The sequence below is a fragment of the Akebia trifoliata genome, chromosome 3, assembly GCF_017979445.1.
Source record: "Akebia trifoliata isolate Shusen 1 chromosome 3, ASM1797944v1, whole genome shotgun sequence".
NCBI classification, from domain to species: Eukaryota; Viridiplantae; Streptophyta; class Magnoliopsida; order Ranunculales; family Lardizabalaceae; genus Akebia; species Akebia trifoliata.
Window position 1 is genome coordinate 8,590,713 of NC_141377.1, and position 15,450 is coordinate 8,606,162.

A 15,450-nucleotide genomic window follows, 5' to 3' on the forward strand; every position below is an offset into this window, starting at 1 on the left:
TGAAATAAATTTATTTTAAACATTATTAATTTTTCAATCACAATAGTTTTACCATTATTGTAATTAAGATCTAAAATAACTTCTAAGATGGATAATTTATAACGAAGGTTCATAATTGAAACAAGAGCAAGATTAGTGAGAACATCAAGCCAATATTTATAATACTTTATAGTCATCGTTTGTACAATAGAATTTGAATGATTATCATTTAAATGAGATGTTTTTTCACCTAATTGCATACAAAATTCAATAGAAGTTAAATATTTTCCTCTTGAAAATAATTTTGTTGAATCAATAGTTATTCTAAAATATCTTTTATGTTATTTGATATTTTCTTAATTTTTTATTATTTATTTTAATATATGAATTAAACTCTCCCACAAAGTCTTTGCATGCTTGATTTCCCTCTCTCAAGCCTCTCTACTCTAAAATATCTCATATCTACTAATCTCTAAAATTACTCATTTCTCTCAAACCCACTAAGGTCTCCCAACTCACATAATTCTCAAATCCATTAAAGCCTCTTAACTCATCACCTCAACTCACACAACTCTCAACCCAAAAATCCATCAACTTTAAGCATCTACATTAAAAGCATCTCAATCATAAACTTTTACATCAAAGTCAAGACCAAGGAACACTTTAAGAACAAAAAAGATATTCAAAAAAAAAAAACGAGAACAAGGTAGGGTGAGGAAAAAATGAACAATGTACTAATTCTCCTTCTCTCCCCTCCATTTTTTTTCCTTTTCCATCTTTCCCCTTCACTTATTTTATTTTTCTTTTAGTTTAAAATAACCTTAGGATATAGTATCCCCTACATCCGATAGATTGGGCTTCGACTTAGTCGAAAGGGTAGGGGTTGAAGTCCCTTTTCAAAATAAATCCTTTTAAAAAATCCTTACCACCCACCACAAAATATTTTTGAAGCTAAGGCATTAAGCCCATTTCTTATGAAAGTGGGGTACTTCTTGTCTATGCTTTTCATATATTTGATCGATTCTATCGCACTAAAACTTCTAAGACTCAAATTTCAATTGATTATATCAATGTAGTTAGGTTTCTATCGAAAAAAAATTTTATGTATTTTTTTAACGATTCACCATCCAACATAATGACTTCATACAAATATAATAATGCACTTAAAAATAAATAAAAATTCAATGAACTAATGAGTTAAATGGATAAGACAAGAAAGATGTGGCATGTAGCTGAGAAAATTTTTTATTTTTGATTTTTTTTAGTAACCTAACCTAAGGGTGTTCATAACATTCAAACTTGGAAAACCATACTAGAATCAATAATTTACCTGGACTGCGACTGAATCGATTCTTATAAGGTTGGTTTTGGTTTAGGTGTTTTAAAATCGAATAAAAAAATCCTGATTGCCAGGAACGAAACCTAGAGTCCATGTGAATTCAGATGGGACGACTGACGCCACTGCAAACTCGACAAACTAACTTGACTCAAAAGGGAAAAAACAACATACTTGATTACTGAATTGATAAAAAAAATTAGATTCAAGACTCATAAAAAATTAGAGACAATTACCCACAATTGGCTTGATTACAGACTAAGAACTTGGGATACTATAGATGGAGCAAATGAGAAAAATGATGACTTTTGCGTTGAGATGTTGTTTTTCAATATTTTGGGATATTTTGAAATAAATTTTTCGTAAGGAATTCAATTAGAGTATTAGTTTGTGTCATTTATGGATTTTTCGACGTGAAATAATCGTGGACCCTATAAGGGACATTTTTGTAATTTTGTCGAATTTGGCGAAAATTGGCAAAACAGTTTATTTGATTTTAATTTGTTGTTTTATATGTTCGAAAGGATTTTCCTAAGTATGACGTAGGCTCTAGGGATGTTTTGATGTTAGGGGTATTTTGATAATTTGATCATTTTTTAGTGATTTTTCTTATAAAGCTTCTTTTTATTTGAAAATGATGATTTCTACGTTTTTAGTCATATTTTCCTAGTGTAGCGTGGTTTCTAAAGGCCTATTCGTTTAGGCTTTTGAAGTCGATTTTTGAAGTTTTTTTGGTTTTTAAGCCTAAAAAGCTAGTTGATCAACGTTTGTTTCGATTTTTTTTAACTCCAACTGATTTTAAAAAAAAAACCAAAAAATGGCTCATTTTAAGAGTCACCCTGTGCCCACTTCTTCGTTGGGCTCTCGTGCGAAGCTAATTTTCGAAAAACAATTCAAGTACAATTATTGAAATGCCCCTCACCTTTAATTAAATTTCCAAACAAATTATAACCAAAATCGAAAGAGAATCGAAACTGATCCTTTCTTAGCTTCATCTCCTTTAACCCGATCAATTGTCAACCCTTCTTGCCTCTCTCAGCTTCGTCTCCTTCAACCCGATCGACTGTCGACTCTCAACTTCGTCTCGTTCAACCCGATCGATTCTTTCATCTTTCTTTGTCGTAGAGATCCCTTCCTCCCTCTCTCTCTCATATTTTCCTCACAACTAACCAAACGAAAAGCCCTAATGGTAAACGACAGATCTCGTCTCATTACAGACTGTCATTAACGATCTCTTCTATAACGACAAATCTCGTCTCTTGCTTTCAACCATTAACAACTAATTAAGGTATCGATTTGTAATTTATTTCTTTTTATTACTGATTTTGTTGTAAATCAAGTTGGGGAGTTCTTTTTATTATGAATTTTATTGTAAATCGACTTGATTATAAGGCTTAAACTCCCACGGATTTTATTGTAAATCTGACATATAGACTGGTATTGAGTGAGTAAAGTGAAGGCACTTCTAGAGTGTTATGTGATTGATTTGTATCCATTGAAATAAAGGAGTGATTTTGCAACACAATAATAAAACCAGATGTGTTTATGGAGAGCTCATTGTTTAGTTCTCTGTGAAGGAACAATGATTCAAATAATTTTTTACAAAAATGATTGGACGATTTTTTACAAAAAATTTTTACAGAAACATTATGAGAAAATTCTCAAAAGAAATAGCTGAACTGGTAGGGACATCCCTCCCTTTGCTCCAATTTATAGATGGAGCAGATGAGAAAAATGATGTAATTTGAGGTAAATTGGATTTCATAGTTTTCCAACCACGTCTATAATTGATCTCATTTTCTAGGATGCCTAAGTTCAACTCACCAAATATTTTTTCATTCTCCATAAGAGTTTTTATGACAAGTTTCTAGAATTCTTAGAGAATTCCCTAAAAATTTTTCCAAGCCTGCTCTCCAATTGGCTCCATGTTCTCACTCGTGTCTTCTTGGTGTTCCTTTGAGCTTTGACTGTGTTTGTTATTCTTGAACATTAGAATTTTGATGTTGAGAGAGGGAGGAAGGGAACTAAAATGATGACTAAATTATTAATTATTTTCAAGGATTTGAATGTCATATGAAACCATTTACTCCTAATCATGGGACCACCGTTGGGTCTTTGAATTGAACTAATATCTTGAAGAGAACAACGTGTCCCTCGTTTTGTCAAAAAATTGAAATCCTAGAAAATCCAATTATGTGAAGAAGTTAGTTAAGTTTGGCCTTTGTACCAAACATGGGCATTAATTTTATGACATCTATATTGTAATCATGCCAGTATGTTGTTTTACTTTCTTGAAAACTCTCATGACAGAAGATTAATGTGGCAATTACACTAAAGTGTGAGCTAAAAAATGTACAGTTGGAATGTTTGAAAATAAAATGCTTACCAGTGTCCTTCTCAATGATCCTTATTAGTTTGAACTATTTGATGGTTTTCACTCTCTATTTTTAATATAAACTCTCAATAGATTATGTATGACTTAAAGTTTATATAATTAAATGAGTAAAAGTTGGGGTGCCAATAGCATATTTCATTATTTATGAAAGATACTATTGGCACCCTACCTTTTACTTTTCTATTCTCTTAATCCAAAAAGATTGTTAGTGAATCGCTCATTTATTTTGTTCTATTAAAGTGTTCTTTTAACCACAAATAAGTTCTTATGTAGTATGTGTTTGCACACGCAACTGTTGTTAGGTATTATTTTGGGGAACGATGGGTTTAGTATGTTATTTGATATTTTTAACATTTATTTACAATGATATTTGTTTACGATAATTATTTGTTTGCTTATGATTCTTGTTGTTGTTACTCATATTTCATTACATGTTTCATTCCTTATTCTTATCAATTATTTTTTATTTTTTTAAATGAATAATCAAATTATCAGATGCCGAAACAAAAAATAACAGAACCAAAAGAAATAGAGTCAAAAATTGATTTCGCAAGATGAACACCCTATCTTCATAAGATTTGGGTTGATATCTGTGTGGAATTGGTTAAGAAGGGAAAAATACCCGGTACTTCATTGAATGTATCAGGGTATTCATCTCTAATGAAGTAATTTCAGACAACGACGAGGCTTAGTTACACTAAGAAGCAACATAAGAATCATTAGGATAAAACAAAAGGTATTTGGGCTAGATGGATTAAATTAAAAGCATGTACTGGAGTGGGTTACGATGCTGTTAACAATATGGTATTGGCGAACGATGAATAGTGAAACTCTTGGTTGGAGGTAATTTTTTATTAGATTACCAAATAGGAATATTACGTTTATCAATTCAAACTTATAAAAAAAGTTTATTTATTTTGTAGAAAAATAAAACTGATACACAATGACGTTATGACGGACTGAAACATGTTGAAGAGTTGGACATACTATTTGGAAGGATTTATGCTACTGGAGAGTATGTTGTAAGTTATTATAATCCTGATGTGCGTCCATCCATTGAGTCATCTAGAGAAATTGAGCACGAGCTTCAGGATGATGATGATGATGATGATGTCTTTATTCAATAAATACAATCACCAGAGTCCCAACCATCAGGGTCCCAACTACCTGTCGATATTAGTCCTGATGTTGATGGTATCCCTTTATTTATTGCACTATCGCACATGAAATCTAGAAGTAACCTAGATTTCCAACACTCCAAATGACAAAAAATGACGAATGCAGTTATGTTAGGATGACAAATTGAGCGTTTGGTTGAAGTAGTGTCATCGATGACGAGTGCGAGTAGTGCAACCCCCCCACCACCACCTACACAACCTGGTTACATTAAGGAGTGTATTGATTTGTTGAATGCAACAACATAAATCATCCCTAATAGTGATCATTATCGGTTTGCACTAAAATTATTCAGTATGAAGAAGGAGTACCGGCAAATTTGATGTATGCTAAAAATAAATAAATTCCGTGTTGGGTGGTTGGATGACGAAATGGAGGATGCTCGAGTTCATCATTCTAAATAGTGTGTGATTTTTATCTGTTTATGTGTGATTTTAATGTATTTTTTGTATTACCTTCTTTCATTGATGGTTATGACTATATGCCACCCCTATGGTGGTATGACAATTCCTATCTATTTTTTTTAAATTGTGTAATATGTCCATTATGTGGTGAATGCTATTGACAATGTCCATTATATAGTGAATGTTAAACATGCTTATTTTATTATCCATATTATTTGAATGTTATAGTTTTAAATGAATAATTTGTAGTTATGTAATTATATAGACTTATGGATTTCAATGATGATATTTTCACCCATGATGGTACGTCTACCGACAATGATATGTCTAATAATGATGAAGTTCATGACGTGAATGCTGTTAATGATAATTTATCGTTAGATATTTTGGTAACAGGTGTCATTGTTGCAATACGTCAATACATTGACACCTTTATTTATAAGGAACCACATAAGAATTCTTGTTATACTAGAGTAGATTATGTGCGTGACATCATTGATGGACTTGGTAACACATGCAATGATTTGTTTAAGATGGAACGACATGTTTTCTTAAATTTATGTGACATATTAGAAGGAAGGGGTCTGATAAAAAATGAAAAGAAAATCTCGATCCAAGAATAAGTTGCAATGTTTGTCTATACCGTGGGTTATAATGAAAGGTATAGGGTACTGAGGGCTACTTTTAAGCATTCATTGGATACTATTAACAAATATTTTCATGTAGTTCTTAGAAACTTAATTGAAATTTTAAAATTTTTTATCGTTCCTCCTAATCTCAACAAAGTCTCTATGCATATACAAACCAATGAAAGATATTGGCCATATTTCAAGGTATTTTATCAATGATTTCTTTTATTTATCATTATTTATAATAACGTCAAATATAATTATTTATATTTAAATATGTAAATATAAAGACTGTGTTGGGACGATCGATGAGACTCACATCAGTGCACATATCTCGTTCGTGCATCAAAATAGATTTCGAGGACACAAAGACATAACACAAAATGTTATAGCCACTTGTGCCTTTGATATGACATTTACATATGTCGTAGCTGGATGTGAATGATCTATTAATGATTCTCGTGTATTCTTCGATATTATTGCGAAGCCATCATTACAATTTCCATATCCTCTTCAAGGTTAGTTTTTTTTAAGTAAAGATAAAATACAATATTGAAAATGTCATTATTAATAGGTTGTCTTTTTTTTTCAAGACAAATATAATTTGATCGACTCTAGATATTCATTGATGGAAGGCTACCTCGCACCTTATCGGGGTACAACATATTATTTACAAGATTTTAGAAGAGAGTCAAGGACAAGAACAGATAAAAAATTAGTTAACTATATGTATTCTTCATTTAGGAATGTCATTGAGCGATGTTTTGGGGTTTTAAAAGTTAAATGGGCAATTTTGAAGTAAATGCCACATTATAAATTTCAAACACAACGAGATATTACATTGACTTGTATGGCATTCCATAACTTCATAAGGAAACATGTAATTGTAGACGAAGAATTTTTACGTTTCGAGGAAGAACAAATTGTGAAAAATAAAGGGGGTACATCTGAACATGATAATAATAATGAGCTTATAGATTGTCGATCTCGTGTTACCATGGAGAGGACAAGGATTAGAATAACTAATGCATTATATGCTGCTTATGATAGAATTTAAGAACTTTAATCTATTTTGGATTTGTTATTAATGAAAATTATAATTCTCTTTTTGTATGACATTGCAATACTTTTGATTTTAGTATAAGATGTATTTGTTTGAATGTTAATATGTATGAGATGTTATGTGGATGTCGGATTGTGCATGGGATGTTATGTATATATTAGATTGTATATTATGCAGGTATTTTTTTTATCAAGAAAATTTCATATGTCCATTTTTAAGAAGAAGTATTATCGAAATTTCGATAAAATCATAAAATTTATACATTTATTTAAATTGAAAATAATTATTTTAATAATTTTTTAATATAAATTATATATATATTAGTGTAATTATATATTTATTGTAATTTTCTAATCATTTTTTGTGCATTCTGGATGCATTATCAACATTAAGGGTATTATGATCATTTTATCAGAATTCAGCAATAAAAAGTTGTACAACGAACATACTTTTTTGGATTCTATGTTTCTGTAATGAACAAGCTTTTGTCGAATATGACTTTTCAGACTCTAGGCTTCTGCTTCTTCCAGAAGCCAACTTCTGGAGCTGGAGTTGGAGTTGGCTTCTATAAAGAACATACCCTAAAATTTTGTTTGCTTGAGATACATCATCTGAATTTCTAAAACATATCTAATAACAAATAAAAAATATTGAAATATTCATCCATCATGGAGAACCGTCACAATCGGGTTGACGAGTTGATTAATTAGGCGAGTGTAAAAATGGGGTGTCTACAATAAAATACATAATTCAATCGTTAAGCAAGGCATAATCATCCCTTGGGTTTAAAATCCTAAATCCATTGTGAATCCCAATGGTTATTTGGGGACTCCAACTCTCTTAGTTGAGAAGCACGCTTTGGTATTCGGTGAGAGGTGTCAGTTGATCAAAATTTAGATTTTATATAGAATTAATGTATTCAAGTAATTTTCTATTAGCGGTCCGAGTGATTGACTTTATATGAATTAATGTGTTTACATGATTTTGGTTGAATATTTTTGCGAAATTCATAAATTGGAGATGAAAATTTCTATGAAACCATAAATGAATTTAATATTTTAGAAAATAATATTTTTCGATTATAATTAAAAATAACTTATGTTAACTTTATATGCATAAAAATAATAAATATAATTATTTCATTTTTTTTATATGTAAGCTGGACTTGAACCCACAACCTTAAGGTTGCTTTGCAATGTGTCAAACCAACTGAGATATGAGCCTAAGCCCTAAATATAATTATTTTATTATATTAGATTCAATAAAATATTGTTTCTTAGTTCATAATCCACCCTTATATTTTTACTAGATATAGGTGAGGTTGGGACATAGAGTTGGTGTGGCCGTTGTAGATTTTTGGATAGCTAAAGTGAATGATCGAATATTTTTAGGTATACATAGTCGTCCTGGGTACATGTTTTGTAATAGACATTATATGTAAATTATAGTTTTGAATGAGTAGATAGATTGCAATGTAACCATAAAAATATTATGTGTGATTGTAGTGTACATAGTAGGAATGGTGATATATATATTTGTGGATATTAAATTTTGGGTATAATAAAGGATGAGATGATATTTTTGAAATTGGATGAATGTACAAATATTTTTTTCCAATATTGTTCATTAGGTACAAATTTTTCCTATGTCTATTTTTATGGGAGGTTCTGGGAAAACATTTATTAAAAAAATAAATTTCATATCATATTTGAGATGTTTTGAGGATTTTAGGTTAACTCACCCTTGGGATTTGGGGTAATCTAGATTTTAGATCTTGGGACGTGACACTCCTTTAGAAGATCATTATACCTCTTTGAACAAAAAAAAAAAAAAAATCAATCTAATTAGTAAAGATACAAGTATTCAAAGTTATACAACTTTATTTTTAAAGTACATATGCGTATACAACTCAAATTAAAATATTGATGCAATTGAAGAAAATAAGAAAGCATATTAAAAAAAATATTAAATTGAAGAGAAAATATTTTGTTACAAAAATAAATAGATTGATCAAATGAGACTCTTCTAGAATTTACCCCGGTTACAAATTCTGTTCTTAATTTTTTCTAGCTACACATATACCTTCATGCTGCAATGGTTAAAAAATAAGAAGAGACCAAGCAAGAGATCAAAGGAAGAAAAAAGAAAGATATAGAGAAAAAAAAATTAAGATTGTGTTCAAATTAGTAAAAACATATAAAAAATAATAGATTCAATCATCTTCAACCCTTGATTTTGGGTAAAAAATTAATCGCGTAAAGGGTTTTTGATTCTTTAAAATCAGTCGAAAAAAAGTTTTTTTTTACTTAGAACTAAAATCAGTAGAAATTAATAATTTTCAAACTTTTGGAAGATAAAATTCTACATGCCTCAAGTTAATAACAATCTTCAAGAGATGAAAAGAAACCCTAATAATGGATTTTGAGATGGACTGTGAGTTTAAATGATGAATAGAAGATGGAAAATAAAAGAAAAAAACCTAACGTAAATATAAATCAATCATCTTCAAAAATAAATAAATAAATAATTACGATTTTCTCTTCTTTCCACAAAATCAGTAATCTTCAACTTTTAAAAGAGTCTTAATGTTAAGAATAATAGGAACAAGACTCACCTAGCGCTGACCTGTGCCTATGCCTCTGTCGTGCGATGGAAGAAGAAACATATTCATCACTTTTTTCTCTTTAAAACATTGAGTGATACCACATTCACGATTTGGTAATTTGTGGACAGTAAATTTTCTAGTAATCGTTGAACATTGTAATATTATTTTTTTACTTTAATCATTAAAAAAGTTATTTAGTCAATTTGGGGTATGTTGGTTTTTCTGAGGGATAACATTGACTTTTCACAAAGTTGACAGTCCTATGTATTTTAAGTAAAGAAAATTTGTTACTTCTCAATGAAAATGAAAATCAGATTCATTATTACTTCTCACACAAAGTGGATCTTAGTGCTCTTGGATTCAATGTTACTTCTCATACGAAGTAGATCTTACCACTTTTTGAGAAGTCTATGAAATATCGTGGTGAAAAGAAAATAACCATTTAGTTCTCTTTCATTTGCTATTTAGATCATATTTTTTTTATCGATCATTAGAGAAGGAAACGACAATCATCGTATTCGTATCACCAATCCAATATCTTAGCCGTTTGTTTGATAAAATAAATTTAAAAAGTCATAGTAGGTTTATAGGAAGGAAATACAAATTTATAGTTTCTTTTTCATTTTTATATAAGGGTATAAATACAATTGTTTGGTAAACTTTTTAAGCGGTGGGCCCACATTTAAAAAATTAAAAATATACATAAAAATCTTGTGAATTCTTCATAATGTTTTGCAAGAACAAGTGTTTCGTAAAAATATGAAAGCCTTGAATCGTCATCCCACCTCATTTAAGATACAAACAAAAGGTATTGTCTTTCATCCTCTCTCTCTCTCTCTCTCTCTCTCTTTCTTTTAGTACTTCCAACTAAATCTCATAAGATCTATCAAAAGGCAAGAATTCCAAGAGCCTCAAAAACCTTTTTTTTTTTCTCCAAATCCTACAATCTCGTAGATCTTATGAGATCAAAATGATGAAATATTATAATTTTTCATTGAACGTGTGACCCATATCCCTTGATTTTTGATTTTTAGAATAAGTTGGATTCTCTTAAGGGAAATGCCAATTGAATAAGAATCCTACAACCAGTTGGATATGAGAAACAAAGTTTATATAAGATTGAGTTTCTTGATAGGTTAGGAATCCATGAAAGATTGAAAATCTTGCCCTCTCTCTCAATCTATAAATAAAGAGGAGTACTCTCATCGATGGTGTAGCTATACGATTTTCGAGTTCAAAACATCGACACTATGAGAATTACAGTCATCACCATTCATTAAAAAAAAAAAAGGTATGGCCACCTAAAAAGTATTTTTGAAAATTGATTTTTTGTAGTGACTCTCATATGGATAACAACATTGATCTACCTAAGATCTATATAAGAGTCTATTTAGAAAGTAAGGAAGCTGTTAGGTACCCTATTTTCTTCACCTTAGATGGTAATTTTGGGAACAAGACCAATTTTAGAAAAAAAATAAAGAAAATAAAGATTAAGAAAATCGATTTGTACATTTACTTGCAAGTGGTATTAGTATTGGCCTAGACCATGAGGATCACTTCATCGAAAAAAGGGATCCCAATCCATGTCTTGCCTTTGAATCATATAATCTTTGAAAAGTGTTGGCTTTATTAGTTATGGGCCCACTCTCATAGAATGAGGAAGGCTCAATTATCTTTAGCCTCAAAATAGTTTTTGTTTTTTTTTGTGATGGGTGCAAAGTGTGTATTTGGCTTAATGCAAAATAAATTTTTTGAAAAGGTCTTCAATCCCTACTATTTTGATTGAGCCGAAGCCTAATTTACCGGTTGTATAAGAGGATATGCATCACATTTTAGGGTTAATCTAAATCGAAATTAAAGAAAAAGATGAGAGATAGAGGAGGGGAGATGAAAAGAGGATAAATGAGAATTTCTACACTATTTTGTCCTCTTCTTACCTTGATCTTATCTTTATTATCTTGATGTCTTCTTATTTTCCAAAGATAACTTCTTGATCTTGAATGTAGAGATTAAGGTGATAGGTTGATAAAGTAGAGACTTTAGATTATGAGAGGGTGATTTTAAACTTAGAGATATGGATAAGTATGAGAGAATGAGAGAGTTTTAGTGAGATTGAGAGAGAGATGGATAACTTGAGGGGTTTTGAAGCTTGAAAGAGGTGGTTCAAACATAGGATTTTTGTGAAGAAAAGGTGAGTTTATATAGATTTTTGGGACACTTTTTAAGGTAAAAGGGGTTCCAAATTAAAGATTGGAAGAGAATGACATGAGATTTTGAGAGAAAAGAGATGGAATTTGAGGTTAGTAAAGGTTAAAGATAAAAGGGAGTAGATAGATCTCTTTTTGACCCATTTCAATTGGTATGGTCCAAATGGGTTGGGTTTTGGAACCCATATATTGGTTGAGTGCAAGTCAAGTAAAGAGATGGTAGGGTGGTTGATTGGAAGAATGGCTTAGGTAATAACGTTATGTGATTAATTTTTGGGAGGGTGAGTGTGGTGACGACATGCAACAAAAGAGTATGGATGTGTGTATTAGGTAAGGTGTTGTTTGTTAAACTGAAAAAAATAAGTGCTGAATAGCATTAAGCGCTGAAACTTATAAGCGCTGAATTTAAGTGCTAAAAAAGTTGTTTGTTTAGATGCTGAATCATGTTTGTTACACATTGCTGAAACTGATAAATTGTCTTTGTTATCTTTACAATCATATTATACATTGTTTGCATGTTTTAAATGCTTATTTATTATCAAACACAATAAAATATATTATTTCTTATAAAATTAAAATACAATTTATTTTTAAATAATAAATAATACTCAAATCTTCAATTTATAAATAATAATTTCTATTTATAAAAGCCACAAATTTCAAATTAAAAATAATAATGTCATACAAGTCATCAAAATTTGAAATCAACTTTAAAAATAACTTAATTTTTTATGAATAATTTTCGATGGAAATGAAGGATGTGTAATTATAAAAGCACCCTATGAATTAATAAGGGCAACCCACACTATAGCCATTTTTTGTTTTGTTTTATATGGATTAAAATTTTTGGAATGACCAAATTTTTAGTGAGGATAATTTATATGGTCTAGAGATCATCCTCACCAAAAATCAGTTTATTTTGAAACTTCTAACTCGTTAAAAATAGTTTTCAAAAAAAAAAAATGGACAATTTACGATTCTTGAACTTGTTTTAATAGGGTTAAAAGTTTCAAGATGTGCTGATTTTTTGTGAGAATGATCTCCTCATTGTAGAGATCATCCTCACCAAAAATCAACTCATTCCTAAATTTTTAACCCATATAAGACAAAATAATTTAGCTATGGTGTGGGTTTATTAATTTGTGGGGTGTCTATATACTTATCCATGGGATATAATAGGTAATATCCTTTTAAGAATAAGGGCATAGTTGTCCATGCTCAAAAAAACAAAGGGCATACTTGTCCGTGTTGAAAAAGCGAAGTGCTTACCGCTTCAGCACTTTTTTTCAGCATCAAAATAGTGCTGAATTTTTTTCACTTATTTTCAGCAATAAGCACGAGTAAACAAACGCGCTATTTTGACAAAAGTGCTGAATTTAATTTTTTTCAGCAATAAGCACTGAAAAATAGCGCAAACAAACACCACCTAAGTTGATTAAGAGAATGAGGAGTGGTATAGTATGAGGGTAACTTGTGATGGGATTTTGGATTAGGTAGGGTTACGACATGTGGTGTGGGAGATGGGGTATGGTGTGTGTAGTTTTTAAGGGTAATGATGAGGTTGGTGAGAACGGATTTAGGAGGTTAATTGTAGTGATGATGTGTGTTCATTTTGTGACAATGAGCTTTTCTTGTCTTATTGGACCTTGACTTGAGTCAATGGACCATGATTGGGGGGTTTGGATAATGTTGGATTTGGACTTTAAGAATGGACTTGGTATGGTTTTAGGGGTGATCTATGGGTGAGTTGGCTTAGGTTTTAAAAGAATGAGTTCTTGTAGGTTGGATTTAGAGATTGCTTTAGGTTGGAATTAGCTAGGGGTTATGTTAGAGTGACTTTAGGAATTGGATTGAGATTAGTGGGTTGATTTAAATTGACTTTTGAGAGAAAGGATAAGGTTTATAAATAATGAGCATGGGAATAAATGTAATGAAAATGCATGGATTCATGCGAAAGCGAATTATTTGTGAGCCCATGGTCCCAATGAAGGTCTTGGGCTATTAAATGTTGGAATCTTGAAAATTAGGCCTTTAAGTCTTTTGGTTGATAAATTGTTTTAAAATACATTTTATGAGCCTTTTTGAGTGGGGCCGTGCAAAATGGGGTGTCTAAAGATAACATATATTCACATATAGTCAAACACTCTTTCAAAAGAAGATGAGAAAGAGAGAGAGAGAGATAGAGAGAGAGAGAGAGAGAAGGTGAATCAAGGGTAGATCGAGCTCTACACATCAAATCTAAAGTGAGTAGACAATTAAGAAGGTTTTCAATTTTCAGATCAATGAATAAAACCTTCGTCTGCAACACATCAATGGCTCAAGGTATATTGATTTAAATAAAAATCTTTGATGTTGATAATCTCTTGAAACCCAAGATCAGATGATAAAATCAAGTAGAATAAATATTACATGTGGTATTAATAGTTTAAATATTATATGTGGCATATTAATTTAAATGAAAATCTTTGATGTTGATATCAAATATTACATTTGATATTGATGTTGATAAATATTACTAGTTTCGTTGTATGGATATCCATCATGGATTGATACACAAAAAAACAGGCAGATTATTTTCTTCTCACTATTAATGACAATTTTTTTTTTTAAATAGATTTAATTTCATTGTAAAGCATTTCATTACTAATTTATATACCAAAAGGTTATTGATAAAACAAATTATTTTTTGGTGTTGATTAGACCATCAAGTTATGATGCACTTAACTTGAACATAAGTCATAATGTTCTTTTATTTTTTGAAATAGAGATTTATGCAACTCATAGACTAACCAACACACTGTAACCGAAATGGATAATAAGCCTAACCAAACAGTTGACATATTAATTAACTGCTTTTTTTTTTAACTCGATTGATCAACAATGTATCTTTGGACTATTATTTTATTTTGGTAATTTTGAACATGTTTATATTAGATTTTGACAAACTAATAGTCTATTTGAAGTATTTCAGGACTCTTGGTTTGAGCATTAATTGAGACCTATAAAATTAGATTATTAACTCTTAAAGACCACCCATTTGTGGGGGCCTCTTGATTAGTGTTCATGTCTCAAATCATGAATCCACTTGTTTTAGACAGCGAAGCAAAATGGGAGTCTCTATTTTCTTAAAGCCGTGCACGTACACAGAACAATATTTTGTTTACAATTCGTTGAAAACCCAGGTCAGTTCATCCCTTTTTTCAGGACAAGACATCGATGCGTTCAAATCGTCATATCTTTTCACCCGTCTATCAAATTTAATCTTAACCTCACTCAATCGTCAGTATCGAAAATAACTAGATCTCAGATTTATAGGATCTGAACCGATTTTCTCCATAAAACATTTGGAACAAAAAAAATTTGATAGGTATTTGGAACAAAATTAAATCGATCTAAAATAAGAAAAAACTCACTGGACATGGTGGCCTTTGATTTCACCTCTTTTCATTGCAGGAAAACGATTAGATTGACAAGAATTGACAGTGATTTTGTCATAAATCAATGAGAATAAATTATTTTGACCGTGGTGTTATCCTTGATCAAATAATTGGTTAATTGTACAATGGTTAATGATTGGTCAGTAAATGTATGTCATTGATCAATTTGACATAGATATTGGACTAATTCGATAGTCATCAAAGTGATCGAATTAAAAG